Genomic DNA, 15,264 nt, shown 5'->3' on the forward strand with positions numbered 1-15,264 from the left:
TTTCAGAAGAAGAAGAAGAAAAAAGAATCAACGTGTTTCCCAGTACTTTCTCCCCTTCTGTTTTTCCCCTTTTGTAGTTCTCCCAAATAACAGAAAGACACTTAAATGAGACGTGCACACACATAAAACAAGTTAATTAGTGGTCTCAGCCTAAATGGGTGAAATCAGCATGCCTTAAGCAATGATTTAGCAGTTGAACACACTGCACTGCCAGACTTTCTCCTTCCAAGCAGTCCTTAATCCCCATACTACCATTCAGCTCCCTGCTGAGGAGCCGCTTCCAGAACTCAAGATCTTTGGGGATTTTGTTCTCAAGACAGAAGCATCCCAGAGTTCCCACTGACCTTATGAGCTGAAGCACCTGCAGCAGGCTGCAGAGCTGAGCAGGAATCAGCGAAAGAACGTCTGCTCAGACCAGAGAGATAAACAGGAGAGTATGGAAGAGATGAGCTCTTCAATCCCATTTAGACCAGTGAAGGGTCTCGTTTTTGAGGTACCAAAGTTTCTACTGATGCAGGTTTAAAACTGAAATTCCTTCCCACTAAAACCTAGTTTGATTCCGCTTCATCCAGCCGTCATCTTCTCTTGCAGGATGTATTTTCTCATGTTACATGAAGGAAGAAGGCAAAGAGGGGAGGGCTGGGAAAGTGGAAGACATTTCTCAGAGCTACACAGTTGTGTTTACCCAGCATGCTCAGATTCCAGTTTGCAGCAATTACTGTACCCAAGCATCTGTTGTGTACACTGGAGCGGACTGATGACTGCTCTGAAGACCTGAAAGTCAGTCACTGCCAGGGTGAGCACCACTTCTGCCTGGGACAGGCTCCACGTAGCAGAGGTGACAAGGGCAACCAGAGAGGTCTGTGAGCTGTGCACAAACAAGAAGGAGCCTCTGCACGCTCCAGCCCTGAGGAGGAGCCGCTGCAGACTTCACAGGAGTCTTCCTCCTGCAGAGACTGAGCCCAGCCTGAGCACCGGGCAGCAGGCAGGGAGATTCAACTTAGGGAGCAAGGGGCAGGGAAGACTGGAGCTCAGCCAGCTCCTGCTCTGCCCATTAAGGGGTGAGCTCCTTCCCCTCTTCCACAAGACTTGGCTGATCCCTGGAGATGCAAACCCAGCTGCTTCTCACCAGATGGGAAAGAAGCAAACCAGGGCTCTCCCCACATGCCCACCCCCCCTTTCCCTCTTCATCTCCAGGAAGAGCAGCATGGGCAGCACACCCCTGTTCTCTGCCCAGGTGCAATACAAGCCGTCTTTGCTGGGACACAGCCAAAGTACTGGGTCAAGGAGGGGACGCAGGGACAGCAAAACCCCAGGCGACATAACACAGCATTTTGGTACTCTGACTAAAGGAAGCCATGGAAGCAGTTATGTACAGAAAGCTGCCCCAGCACTCACCCAGTTTTTATCTAAATATGGGATATATTTTTTCCTTCCCCAAGAGGATTAAAGCACCAAGAGGGAGCACAAAGGGAGAGGTGGGAGGACTGCAGCAGCATGAGGGAGATGAGAAACCAGGGGCTTCTGCCTTTGATGTTTTGATGATCACGCCATTGCAATTACTAGTTGAGGGCTCTGCTGTGTCACTGGTAAATAAATCATCCAAGGAAGTTAACTGTGCAGGGAGCTTGCACCACAAGCCACAGCAGGTAAGAGTAATAACAGAAGTCAAAGCATTTCAAACAGAGGAAAAACTCCAAAATACTAGGAAAACAAATAACATATTTCAAATCATTTCTCTAACAAATATAAAATCTGGGTAGGTGCTGAACAGGGAGAATAATGGAGACTTTAGATTCATCTACCATGCTTTGGGAGATGAAGCCATCAATTAATCACATGTACTCCATTGGAGATACAAAGAGGATAAAGAACTCAAGAACTTGCCTTCTACAAGGATGAGTCTGGCACTTGGTTTTCTGGAGATACCCCTTCTGATACATCATTAAGACCTACACAATATGCTAATTATCTTTCTTCATCACAAAGAAACATATAAGTTGGCTCTTCTCTCTCTCCCCTCCAGTCACAATAAATGAGGTGATCTATAATACATCATGATTACACAGAATTTCATACCCCACTGTTTCACAGGCTGATTCAAAGTAAAATGCCATCTAAAGTAAAATGCCATCCCAAGTACTTAATGATGATCCATTGATATGAGTTCCCACTATGGCTGATGCTCATTTTACAGGTGAGTAAACAGATCTGCACAAAGGTTAAGACTTTTGCCCCAGAGCACGTAGCAAGTCAACATTGGGGCTAGGAGCAGCCAGGGCTTGCACCTACCCTACACAGCCACAGTACCCGACAGAAAACACCCCAAAGCCCATCGAGCAAACCAAGCATAGGAAACCACCACTGGCACAGGCAGCACATAGGAGTGGATGGGATGGAGCAGGGGGTAAGGCGCTGCTGACCCACAGACCTTCAGCCATTCTTGGATCCCCAGTGTTATCTTCTCTCTCCCTATGGCCTTCTGCTCTCATTCAGTCTCTCCAGGCTCAGCCAAGTCGTAATTTCCTCTTCGCTGCTTGCCCTAAGCACCACCTCATCCCTCCCTCCATGCATTTCCAGCCCACATAGCATTTAGAAAGCATTTCTGGAGCCTGCTTTGCAATTCAGAACATCCTTCAACTCCTCCATCAGCTCAGTATTTGCCTATAATCCCCTTTGGATCGAAAGTGTTTATGCAGTATTACTTGCAAGATTTAACTCAAAGATGATTAATTCGGTTCTGTGATTTTTGGCTTCATTTTGATTTCAAGGCAGCAACAGAAAGCCTAGTTTTCAGTATCTTATGGGCTTTGCTTTGAATCAAAGCACTTCTGAATTTGACACACAGATTTACAGCCCTGAAGAAGACTCAGCTTTTTTTTTTTAAATACAAACTATTCTACTTTTATCCACCCCCTCTTTTGTTTAAACCCACCTAGCATCAGTGGGAACACAAATTCTATGATCACATTCATAATAGCTGTATCATGTTTATTTTAGATCAAAATTCAGCCCATTCCACTTGCAAGTATTTAAAGACCAGAGCTGGAGTAGGAGAGTAAATTAAAATGACAACAGCAAAAGCGATGGCACCCACCAACATGAGCAAGCACAGCATCTGCCATCACTCTGCAGCCCGCGTGCCCCAGGGAACGCAAAGGCAGATGTTTGGCAGAGCATTGCACCCCATGGTGCAGGATTAGTGCAGCAGTGTCAGGGCCAGCTTTTGAAGAGGCTAGTACAGATGCTGCAGCCCTTTACTGGGAAGAGCCAGCACACTGTACCCAGCTCGGTGCTGCTCCTATTCGCGATAACAGAGCTGCCGCAAAGGGATGACACACGCACCCCAGTCCAGTGCACACACAGCATATTACACCATTTAATACCTCTGTTGGGTGGAAGAGTAAGGGGACAATATAATAGATTCATGCCTCTGCTTTAAGCAGAGCAGAAGTTTTACCACTTGCATGTCAATACCCAGAGCATCCTCCTCACTTCCAGCAATTTCAGAGCAGCTGAACTGTAGTTGGGGGCAGGTTTGTCCCCTCCTGGCTCAGGCAATAGCTACCATGCCCTGCTCACACCGGTAATTAAAATTCACACTTCGAGGCATAAAGTGGTGTTACAAGATGGAGTCATGAAGACATGTTATCTCATGGGCAGGGTCAGCAGGTACCCTTTCTAAGTTGAGTTACTGAACACCAGCTGCCATCTAACTTGGAACTGCAGACATTCTCGTGGTTTCCAGTTCTCCACATTGCTTAAAGAATAACCAGCTAGATCCTTAGCCAATACAAATCATTAGGATAGCATTAAGTTATCGGAACTTCTCATTTACACCATCTGATGCTCTAACCCATACTACCAAATACACAAGCTTCTCCAGAACCACGTAGGCAAAGAGCCCACATGATTTTCTGCTGCCAAGTTTAGGGACCAGGCTGAGCCCAGGCTGCTGCAGGTGTGGTATCTACTTCAGCTGCAAAAGCACCTGCTTTAATTGGAGGACTATTATCTCCTCAGCATTTTATGAATTAAGCAAGCATCAGTAAATAATTTCAGTCTTGACTACTAAAAGTGATAAATTTTAGCTCAAGCCAACTACAGCTAATGCAGGTTTTCCTCAGTTTTTCCAGGGAAAGGGATTTTGCCTCAAAACCCTGATTTCTTCCCTTTATAACCCCGATACAACAAAGCAGGAACAACACTAACTGTTTTGGCCAGTAACTTTGATGTTCCTGTGCTCTCAAGCAGTTAACTCACTTTCTGCCAGTTTTAATCAAAGACCACAAAAGCATTATTTACTGGCTGAGACTGTTCATCACAACATAGAAGAGAAACAGCTCCTTCTCATCTGAATTTTGCTAATTGAACATCTAATCATTCAAGCTATGCTTTTCAGTCTTTCAGCAGCATCAATGAAAGCAGAAGTGCTCCAATTTCAAAAGCAGTCTTCAGTTGCTTGCAGGCTGAAGCACATACCACTGCATCTACTGCAGCCCCAAACTTCACCACCACTCTGCTACTGTTTCACATGAAAACTTACACTTAAACTAAATCTAAAAGACCTCAAGCTGCCCCTCAGCAAGACCCACCGGCTAGCACCACGTCTTCGCTGCAAGAACTGCGTTTAAAATTGCTGCACCTTTGAGCACCTCTAATTTCTCAGACTGATGCAGTGCCAGAGTATCAAGTCTTCCCACCCACGTGACCCCGCATAATAGAGTGCTCCTAAAAAGTAATTTATCCTCAGAACAGAGTCAAGAAAGCCTTCCCTGGCAGCAGCCTTATTGCATTCAAAGTCAACACCAGTTACATTTTCACAGCAATAAGGAAACTGATTTCATCTTAGTAAGAGATCACAGATTGCTTTACAAACATCAGTGAATCCTCACAGACCAAACTCCAACCAAATAATGATCCTTTCAAGTCTAAAAAGGTAAAATATACCTGACACAGGCAAAGCGAGGGCATTTAAGATTACCGTACACTCCTATCCCACTAGAAGCAACATTAAAAGTGATGGGTGGGAAGTTGCACACAGATTTCTCCAGTCCTTAGCCCAAGATGTGGCACACAAACCAATTCCCGTACAGCTTTAGAGGGTGACCGCATTGCGCTAGATCTGCGTAACACCGACAGTGTTACAGCACACTTTTAGTCTTGTGCAATTGCCAGCCAGGGCTTGAGGACCAGCACAACAGACACAAAGCAGCCCAGCTGCAAAACACATTAAAAGCTCCAAGACCCTGGGAATGGCCTTGATCAGTCTTCCCTAAAGGGACTGCTTTTGCTGCAAAAAATGGATTCATTATTTATAGCAGAAAATAAGGTGGCTCACTGCAGCTGAGAAAGCCACTTTCAATTTCATAGATGTCTTGATACGGTGCATTATGTAAATGACATCTACACACACAGAAGCTTCTGCCGCCACACTAAGAAAATCTCCCCATTTTTAATCAGGAACACAAGCTTTTCCATTAATTTCAACAGAATCAGGGTCTGAACTCCAAATCTTCTATAAGCTTGATGGGTGACAGCCGACTTTGCTTCTCTCCACCTGAAGTTCTCAAAGCTCTGCAGGCCACACTCCTGTATCTAGCCACTTTCCGGTCAATGAACATGATTTGATTTTCAATCATTAATTCTTCACACAAACTGAGCCACTGGATGGCTAATGTCCTCAGATTTGCACTCCCATACCATTTACAGTCAAGAGTCATGAATTCAGGGCACACACTGACAAGTGACTGTTTTGATATAGCACTTTTGTTGAATAGTTTAGAAAACCGGGCACATATTAACCTCTCCAGGACTTGACATGAAAGTTCAAGCTGTTTATTTTCCTCTAACTTGGTAGGCACCAAGCCATGGCACTTTGCCTAGGCTAGCTGTATCACCTCTTACCATTAAAAGTCAGTGAGATTGTAAACACATTCTGGAGAATTCAGATCTTTCCACCACCTTCTTCACTGCTCAAGAGATACAGCTTTGCTTAAGCACACCAACTCTCAAAGACTGCTTGTTCCCATAGAAGTTAGTTTATATGCCATTCCCTCCTTCAGATGGACCTGGGAATCCAAGACCCAGCACACCAGTTATTTGAAGGCATTAGATGGTCCGAGTCACATAGAAAAATGAGATACAGAATGACTATGAGCGGATTTGTTTCTGGAATGGACAGGACAAGTTTGAGGCATTATTCCTCCTCCCCTGCAAAAAAATAAAGTACTATTTTCTAGGAAAAAGAACTTTAAAAACATTTCGGGTTGTACTCTTACAGGATTATCATTAAAAAGAAATAGATCAAATGATGTGAATACACACAGACATGTTCAAATGAGTCCAAGATAAGGTGAAGTCAGCAATATGAAGTTCTGATCACCGTGAACACAAGCCCACTAACAGCAGTGCGGCTATTCAGGACGCACTGTGCTGATTTCAGGGTGAACCATGATCCGAGATCCTCGCTCTGAATACGTTAACTCCACCCTGCAGAGCCCTGGCTACGTATACCAGCCACATACACACACAGTGCTTGAGTTTGTAAGAATTTGTACCACGAGTCCCTCTTTTGCTGCCAATTTCTTGGCTCCTGCTAGGAAGCTGGGAAGTTGTGAATCTGTTTAGATGTTGCCAGCTCAGAGTCTTGGCTGGGTGACCAGGAGCGACTGACTGTTCCCCACGGATGCCTGACCTGATGTTGCTACACTTCTAACAGCACAGCTCAGTGAAGTCTTCGCAAAGGTCCTAAGTAAGGGTATGGGGAAAAAGAGAGAACATGAAAGCAGAAATTAAAATGTAGCTTAATTTATTGTTTTCAACTGTATGCCACAATTAGGCTAACGCAACAAACGTGCATTGCAATATTATGCTCCCTATGACCACAGTCTTTGGAAAGGTGACGCTCTGAGCTCACATCTCCATTTTCTGTCCCGAGTGGCTCGACAGAAATCAAACCAGGTACTCTGCACAGGCACAAGTTAACTGCAGTCAGGCTCTATGCCTGCTGACAGAAATGTTTTAAACATTTGCCCTAGTAAGAAATATGGCAGATGAATCCAAAATAGATTTTATTCTATTCCTCTACAAGAGGAAGGGAAGCAAGAGAAGAGCTCACTCCCTGTATTGCTTTTCTGCATTACCATCAGCAATTGCATGGTGAAAGAAAGTACTTTTTAAAAAAAATCCAAATGTCTATTTTGTGAAGTTCTCATCCATCACATAGCATTAGAGATACTCAAGGGACTCCGCTGTGGCTTTACTGTGATTTAGCATGGAGATTCCCCCCCTTTATTTTAGTCTTGGGTGGCATTAAGCTTTGAAGTTCAGTAGCTCCAAGGAGGGCTTCTATTTAAAGCCACCTTTACTGCAGGAAATTCTGTTACATGACATTTTTTAAAAATACTTTTTGGGGAAAAAGTGTCAGATGAGTTGCTGACTTCTGAGACATGCAGATACAATGAGCAAAAAGTACAAATCCTGCTGATTCTCCAGGTTTGACCCAGAAAAAGGCACCCTCTAAAGTTTAGGAATACAGAATATCAAATTGGAGAGGGGAAAGAAAAATTAAGCAAAACATTAAAAGTCCACAGCTACTGGCAAAGGAGCAGGGGAAAAGGACAGGCATGACAATGTGATAGAGAGTAAAAAGATGGAAATTCTTCGTTTTAGCTTATGTGGGTAACACTAAAATACACACACACACATAATTACACACAATATTTTCCCCTGGGAAACCCAAATTTATACCTGGTCCATACAAGAGGACAGCACAGCTGTGACAGAACAGGCCTGCAATTAGGTCTCTGTTGTGCCATCAAATAGGGCGTTTATGAATATAAATCCCCAGAGATGCAAATCCCATGCATACACAGCTGAAAGCTCATATATCTCCTGTTTGCAACTTTACCTTCTTATGCATTTCATTTTGGGTTTGATAATTAGATGCCCACAAGCATCTATTAAATAGACAGAAGAAACCGTGGCAGAGCAAATCCCAGCTCTGCTGTTAGACAGGTCCAATAAACCAGGAACAAAGAGACTCTGCGGCAGCACACGCTCACCGTGCCCCTGCCGAGGCATGCCCAGATCCAGGAGCGAGGGCTATGCCGATCCCTGCAAAAAACAGCACCAGGACACTTGCTCCCCTTGATGGTACACTAAGCGTCACATCCCTGCTTTAGTGGGACTCGTGAAATAATTTACCATTGTTCTCGCTACAGGGGCAAGGTATGGACCTGTTATCATTGCTGAGGATGCAGTACCTATTGCAATGACTTTTAAACGAGGGATGTTTAAAGGACAGCCCAGGCAAACCAGCCAGGGCTCCTCCAAAGGGCTCTTGGGGATATGAAGCCACTCTCCAAAGGGGAAAATAAAAGCCTACCCCTTTGCAAGTCAGGGGAAGAAAGTACAACTGCCACAAGGAACTGGGGATGAGGTACAGCAGCAAGTGAATGTCACAGCCCATCCAAAGCAGGGTAGATGCCAGCTGTCCCCAAGAACTTGTGTGGGAGAAGGAACGGCCAACACCTCGTGCCTGTCAAGCTGCTCATCCATCCGGGCCAGGAGCTAACCCCCAAAACCAGAAAAAAGGGCCTGTCCTGAAGTGTTATATCCCCAGTGCAGCCAGCCGTAAGTGTCCAGAAGACAGGGTGTATGGACAAGTGAAGTACATTTTCTACAGCTGCAGCATGCCTCTTGATTCCTACCATGGTGACCTACTTACCTGCCAGGGCAAAGGACCCCGATTATCAACAAATCGGAGCAGCAACGAGCTTTGTCACAACAACACATCTAGCCCATTAATAAAAAACCCAGCTCTAAGATTTGTCTGCTACTTATATTCCTTGCCCTATCCTAAATGAAGGAAAGGGGCTACTAAATGCTTTTTTGGACCTGCCCTACAACCTCAGAGCCCCTCTCTCCAAACCCTTCCCCACATCGCTGTGCTCACAGACACTGCTCCTGGGCCAAGGAGACCTCCAGGGAGGGCAAACCTGCTCTTCATATCCATTGACACATGGAGAACATGTGCCACGAGCATCCTCATAAAATGAAACCCTTTTGGGAAAAATCAGTGACCTTGCCAGCAGCCCAAGAAGTGCAAGGAGGACATTGCTCTTGCTCCTGCCCTTGGCAAAGACCTCCCTGAGAATATATTGTACCTACCTGCATTGGGTTCCCGTTGCACGGCTATGAACTTTCACCTTATGTAAATGCACAGCTAGATATGAAAATATCACCTGATTTTGTGTAAGTTTTTGCTCTTCCCTTTACAGTCAGCGGCAGTACAGTGATAATTCAAACACTGATTTGGTGTTCCTTTTTTGAAAGTCCCCACACTGATTTTCAATGATTTTCAGGCTTGGCCTGAAACCAGCCCTACAGAGGGAGGGTTTTCCTTTGTCTCTGTAATGTAGGAAGCAAAACAGCTACAAGAAGACCCAGAGACCACACGGTGATGGTGATGCGGAGGGTGCAGGGGGTGAAGAGGGAAAGATTAATCTGAAAATACCTTGTGACCATTTCCAAAAGAGAGACTAAAAACAAGGAGGGACAAGATGACACAAGAGTGAAGATTGTAAGCAACAAGAAAAACAAATGGAAAGATTTCAAGTGAGCAGATCACTGCAGGAAAGCAGAGGTGCCAAAGAAGCTGTATTCCCACAGCTGTACTTGCCATGCCCAGGAGCATCTGCAGGAGCAGCACGCACACACCAGGATAATGTGGTCGTAACTCACAGGAACATGAGCAAACAGCAGTTTTCCTGCTCACTGCATTAGCTCCTTGTATAATTTAGCAAAGACAGACACTGATCTATCATATTTCTCCTCCCTCAAAGCAGCAACATCACTTTTTCTAGAGTTGTGCATTGTTATTTTGGAGCTGGCTTAGGTTCTCTTTAACAGAGAGACTCCAGAAGAATGTACTCCTTAGCACCACACTGCACACAGTGCTACAGGTACATATAACAGATTAAAATGTCACCTCTGAACTATTAAAAGCCAGAAGCGAAGACAAATATATTTATATGTAGCTACCACTGCATAGCATTTCAAATATGAAAATCCTCAGTCTTGAAAACATGATCCTAAATTCTAATTGAATCCATCAGATTTGTATGAACTTTGGATTCAGCAATATTTTTATGGAAGTAGCAGCCCAGGTTCCTTGGTTCAGAGCAACTCTGAAAGGCAGACAGTGAAACCTGAAACTGTTTGGAGCTAAGCAGCTCAGATGAGAGCACCTTGGCACACATCCCCATGTAACAGCATCGACGTGCCTGGAAAGCCTTGAGAAGTCATACTCCATTTAACACTACCAGGCATTTAATGATCAGCTTTCAGAAATGCAGGGACATCGGAAGATGACAGTCTCCTTACACACAGGGCTGTGCAACCACCACAACCCCCTGCACAAGTGGCTAGATTTATGGGAACTCCTGGAAAGCAGACGTGCAGTTATTCCTGCACATCGGTGTGCTCCTGCACACACCGATGCGCAGTCCCCATGGAGCGGCTGTGCTGCGCATCCTCACCTCAAACACCCCAACAGTAGGTGTTAAGAGAAATTGCCTTTAATCTGAGGTGGTGAAAGACATTGTCAGAAGGTCTGGGGCTTAATCCTGGCTCAGAGCCTACATTTATACACCCCCTTTTGGAAGGGGGGGCCAAGACCACTCGGTCTGTTATTCAGACATAGGATCGACCACAACTATCGAACAGCATCAGGCAAGTACCAGCCTGTCGATTCAACGTTGACATGGGAATTCCTCCTCCTCCTCCGTCTCCTCTGCTATTTGCATTCATTTCATGCAAGACCAATTCATACAAACCTCCTGCTTTACTGCACTCAGATCTGGGGAGCTGCACCCACCTCACATGGCCATCCTCTCCCCGTGGCCAAGTAACAGACTGCCCACACCTCTAGGAGTGCCGAGATCCCTAAGCAAGCCATGGCTTGCCTGCCAGTTATTATGGCAGCTACCTCCAAGGCCACTGAACAAGGGGTCATGTGCCATACCTCCTGGTAACACCTCTCCTCCAGGACTTGTCATCTTCCCATTTAATTCTAAGCAAGCAAGAGAGCAGCGCAGAAAGGGCAAGCTCAAATACAGTACTTTACCTAACATAATGGTTATGCAAGGAATCCAGGTTTACGTGCAGAGACTGTCAAAACAAGGGGTAGAAGTAGTTGACACTGCAGAGCTGTGCATACATTTTAAGAACACCGACCAGCTTTATGTTAGCAATTTTTCTTCTTTAAATGAATCTTTATAGGTTCATCTTGGGGGGTTCCTCCTCTCTGCCCAGCTGCTGTTTTAAACCAGACTCTCTCCACTTAGAACATGCTTAATCCCAAATAACTTGCACAGCAAAAACCAGGAGGTGCCTGGGGCTATTTCTAGAAATAGGGCCTCAAACCATTTTGCAGACAGGCAGCTGTTTTCTGGACTGACATCTCAAACAAGCACCTCTGTACTCATGCAGAAGAGCTCCCCTTACCTGCTCCTCCACATGCACCATTTTCATCCTACTTGTGTACACAGAGAGGAGCCAAATTGGGAAGATAAGAATACCCTGGCAGGGGTATTGCCTAGTTTGGTTTTTCAATATTTCTGTGAGCCAACTAGGGTTTTGTTTGCTAAGTAATGACACAATATTTAAATAGTGCTGATTAAAACCATTCAATCAAGACATCATGCCTTTAGAAATACTGGCTATGTTTAATTCATGCTGCAGCTTTTTTTCCCCTCTCCCTGAATTCAGCAATTCAGACTGCATTCCTCCAAACCAAACACACATGATGAAATTCTTGCACCTCCAAAGCATAAAGACATGACAATATTTGGCCTTTTCCAGAGCAAGGTCTAAGTAAATTAGAGTTTTAGCAGGACTTGAAGCCACTCGGATACTTCTGGACACGAGAGTTTCTAACTGGGAGTCAAGAAAAAAAATTTCTTGGGAAAAAACATCCCAACACACACAGGACTTGAAATATCAGCTCTGGAAGGAGCTGGTACTGGCTGCTGTTGGAGATGGGATATTAAACTACCCGATTCATTCGGATCATTTCTACAGGCTTCACCTGAGACTTTAAATTTTGTACAAATTTTCAATGCCTTCGCAGTGGCCAAACTGAAAGGGCATTTAACATGAGAAGCACATGAATTTCATAGTGCACCAATATAGCAGCGCAGAGCTCACTAAAACATAAGCATTACAAACTTGCTAAGCCTCCCAGGCAATTGTACTGGGTTAAAGGTACTTGTTGCCTCTCATTCAAATAAGCCCCTGTGGTTTTATTATCTGGGAAGAGGAGTACCTTGCTTTGGGACAGTGATTTCTTGGGAAGCAAAGTGTCTCTCACTAGTTCCGTCCCACAGGTAAAGCCACCCAGATCCATTCTCAGGGCACAGACAATAGGGGGACACTCACTTTGGGGCTCCAACCGTCCCTGCCTTCGCTCTTCCAAACTTGCCCTCAAACCACCCCACACCTCTTATTTTATGCAAACTGTCAGATTATATGCATGAAAACACACCATTTAGTCCCATGGTGGCAATTTGCTTGCCCCTCCTGACCAGCAGCTAACTCCACACCACTGAGAGGACACGCTCATCAACCTTCCTGAAACGAAGGGACACAACTAGAGCAACCCTTGCTGAACCATGGCGCAGCCCTTCCTGAGGGGAAGCCCCCATTTCTAATTACTCCAGCAGCTGACAGAATGGTCTGTCAAGGCTTTTTCTTCAGGAACAACATGAATTTAGTCCCGAGATAAGTATTTAATTATCCACTGCTTTACAATAACCTCCCATTTTCCATCACCCAATGCTACTTTTTAATAAGGAATCTGCAGCAATCCAAGACACAAGTCCAGTTTGATGACAGTTTGACTGAGCACTGTTGGAGGAAGAAAATGTGTTCCTGCCATGATAGAAATTAGCAACGACAGGCTCTGCACCGAGCCCTCAGTACCATGCAAGACAAGCTTAACACACTGCTACTTCCACTGCTCTAGGTTTGATGCAGCTGTGCACACAACCAACCACCAACCAACTAGGTGACTTCCAGTGTTTCAGAAGTTGGAGGCTAAAACATTGAAGGCCTCAAACTGGTTCTGACTTGGGCCAGTTCCAGGAGGATAAAATATTCACGGAGTAACTGGCCTGGGACCTGTGCAACCACGTACATCACGCCTGCACCAGAGCCTCCAACCGGCTCGGAGGCATCTCATGCAGACAGGAGGCAGAAAAGCAAAACAGGAGCAGTGCAAAGAGCTTTTGGAAGTGTTTTGACAGCAACAGTTACAAGCCACCACACTCTTGTGTTACCTCATCTTTAACAAGTTTCTCCAAGCCAGCTCTCTCCCTTCAGCTCGCAGCAAATGTTACAGCTTTTGTCCCTTAAACCCAGTATTCCCTACAGGCTAGGAGCTAATTTATGGCAATTCGTTAGGCTACTCTAATTCAGGCAACAACAATTCATGCTGTAACTTTCCAAAATGAATTCTTCACAAAAATACTACCCCACCCTTGCAAAAAGTTAATTAAGGATTCTTTTACCTGCTCTCAGAAGATCACAGGGCAGATGCTGTCAGACAGGTTTGCTTTCTGTTATTACCAATTTCAGTAGCAATTCATCTCTCCTAATCCCATTCTGAATATCAGGTACTCACTCACACAAACACATGTTAAAATGAAATAGGTTTATTGTAACCACCCAGGCAGCAGCATTGGTTGGGATGGAGCTTGCAGAAAGGACAAGACAACTGAGTACATGGGGATGACTTGCTCTTCCTAAAATCTGGAGGACATGCTGTTCTTCTGAAGCCCCCCGGCCCTCCAGATATTTGCTTGAGGTTTACTTTAAATGCACAGTTTCCTAGCGGAATGGCGAGCATGCAGAGCACATTCCTCTGCTAAGTACCTTCTTCAAAATTTGGGTAAATACCAGCACATTCCTGCCCAGCTCACACAAACAGTTTGGATTCTAATTGCAGGAGCAGAGTTTGAAAGAATGACTATCACCTTACTGCCTGGTATTCGCTAAAACCAAGCACATGACTTAACTGATTTTGTCCTCTGCTAATCAATATTGTTAAACTCCCATGGTGGACACATTTATCCCAGTAAATGATTATTCTAAACTGTATTATTTAGACAAAAAGGGTAGCTGTAACCATGCCAGGAGGTTCTAGCAGGTAAAAAAAGTGTCCTGTATGTAGAGAACTATGCTTTACAGTAATGAAACCATTGCTAATGTTGTATTACTATCATTAGTACTGATAGTTTACTGGACAGTGGTAAAATTTAATTTAAATTAATTTTTCTTCCTCTCTTGCCCCATCCTCCCCTTGGACATGGGTGTGTCAACTGCAGAGAAATTGCTTGCTTGAAAGAACTGCACACTGAAACAGTGAATGCAAAACTTCCAAAACCTTTTGTGCTCAAGAAGGGCAAAAAGCACCATCAATAAACACCTATGAATCCTTCCTCCCACCGGAGTAAGGTGCTATACCTTACCCAACACCTTCATTAGGCACAATACCAGATCACCAGGATGTAGCACAGAAAAACTGTCTCAAGCAAAAACCAGTCACAATAAGACAGAAGACAACTGAAACAGTTACATATACGTGTACAAATATATTTCTTCAGCCCAGGCCAGTCACTAGGAGCGAGATGCTAACGTTGAGGAACTGCATAAAGTCACGAAAAAGTCCACCCCCTTGGATCTCATCAGTATGGCTGCTCCAAGATTAATCTGCTTTCAAGCCACAGGTCTGCCTCAAACACTGTTAGTTTTTCAGTCCAACTTTCTGGGGCCTGGCAGGGATTTTTATCTGAAGAATTTCCTGACAGAGCAAGCCCAAAGCAGGCTTCTACCTGCTTTCTCAGCCTCCTGTGCTATCACCCCTTCTTACACTATATTCAATAGTTGTCCTGCCTTCAGTTTTGCACCCTTCGAACCATCATCATGGTGTCTCTTTGCACTGCCCTGTGCAAACCCCCTCTTGCTTTGATGTTTCTTTGCAGACCTGGCCTGTGCTGCAAAGAGCCACTCTTGACTCAGAATTGCAGCCCTCAAAATCATTTACTCTAGGAGTTACCACACCAATTACAAGAATGTCCTGGTTTCAGCAGGGATAGAGTTAATTTCCTTCCCAGTAGCTGGTACAGTGCTGTGGTTTGGATTTAGGATGAGAACAAGGTTGATAACACATTGATGTTTTAGCTGTTGCTGAGCAGTGCT

The sequence above is a fragment of the Pygoscelis adeliae genome, unplaced genomic scaffold (assembly GCF_000699105.1).
Source record: "Pygoscelis adeliae isolate BGI_AS28 unplaced genomic scaffold, ASM69910v1 Scaffold67, whole genome shotgun sequence".
In the NCBI taxonomy this organism is placed as follows: domain Eukaryota; kingdom Metazoa; phylum Chordata; class Aves; order Sphenisciformes; family Spheniscidae; genus Pygoscelis; species Pygoscelis adeliae.